Source organism: Schistocerca americana, chromosome 7 (genome assembly GCF_021461395.2).
Source record: "Schistocerca americana isolate TAMUIC-IGC-003095 chromosome 7, iqSchAmer2.1, whole genome shotgun sequence".
Classification (NCBI taxonomy): Eukaryota; Metazoa; Arthropoda; class Insecta; order Orthoptera; family Acrididae; genus Schistocerca; species Schistocerca americana.
The window spans coordinates 266,009,813-266,011,062 of record NC_060125.1 but is presented as its reverse complement, the minus strand read 5'-3'; the positions used below and the strand labels follow the sequence as shown (position 1 = coordinate 266,011,062).

Genomic DNA, 1,250 nt, shown 5'->3' with positions numbered 1-1,250 from the left:
CCTTTTCTGGTTGTTTTGCTGTCAGAATACGCACAGCCAATGAACATCAATCAAGCGTGAAAAGGGCGACCTCGTTTAGCGACTGTTTAAGAATATTGGCAGCCTCTGACTCTCTCGAATCATCGCTCATGTGCATTGTTTGCTTTTCTTCCAGAAGATTAATTATGGCACGTAGGGCTCAGATGTAACACGCTTGTTAATTATTCATACGTAGTACCGCAAAACTATGCGTGACGGATTTTTATTTATAATAAAGCTAATGTATTTTCAGTTTCACTAGAGTAGTATACTCGAGGAATTTCGTTTTACTTGATAAACTATATAACAAGGGAAACAGCGCTCCATAAAATGAAACACATACGATATGAAGCAAATCTGCTGCGAATCTAGCTGACTGCATTAAAAATTTCAGCGACAGAAAAAGGAACTTGATAATGGCAGTTTAAGATATCCGTATTCTCACTCGATTACACCCAAGCATGCCTAAGAAAAGGCAACGGCCTTGCCGCAGTGGATACACTGGTTCCCGTCAAATCACCGAAGTTAAGCACTATCGGGCGTGGCCGGCACTTGGATGGGTGACCATCCGGGCCGCCATGCGCTGTTGCCATATTTCGGGGTGCACTCAGCCTCGTGATGCCAATTGAGGAGCTACTCGACCGAATAGTAGCGGCTCCGGTCAAAGAAAATCATCATAACGAGCGGGAGATCGGTGTGCTGACCACATGCCCCTCCTATCCGCATCCTCAGCTGAGGATGACACGGCGGTCGGATGGTCCCGGTGGGCCACTTGTGGCCTGAAGACGGACTGCAATAATATATACACGTGCCTAAGAAAAGTGGGTGTGGGTAATTCAGTAACAGAAAGAGAGTGTCTCAGTCATCTGAACCAATGAGATACTGGTATATCCATTCACAGTGGCATAGAAATCACCAAATCAGGAGAAAAGAGGGAGAGTTGGTAAAATTTAGCAGCAGAAAAGACAAATGTAAGGAAAGTACAATGGAGAGAGAAGAAACTAGAAAAGCGGAGGAACAAGGATGAGGAAGGGGGAGACAGATATTTAAAATCAGTTAGATGTGCTGGTACTCTGATAGGACGCTGAATTGAGAGATTTCTCGATAAGCAAGCTACACCAATAGCAAAATAAGTTTAGTGTCCTCTTGAAAACTACATGGTTAGGGTTATATGCAAATTGTTAAGAGGTTTGTGCTATGTGGTTGAAACACAGTCATTTGTAGGTACAACC

At 43.8% G+C, this 1,250-nt stretch overlaps 1 pseudogene; it reads left to right on the top strand.

Annotated features, from left to right (window-relative positions):
• The first annotated feature begins 492 nt into the window (after nt 1–492).
• LOC124623400 lies at nt 493–610 on the top strand (annotated as a pseudogene).
• The last annotated feature ends 640 nt before the right edge of the window (nt 611–1,250 follow it).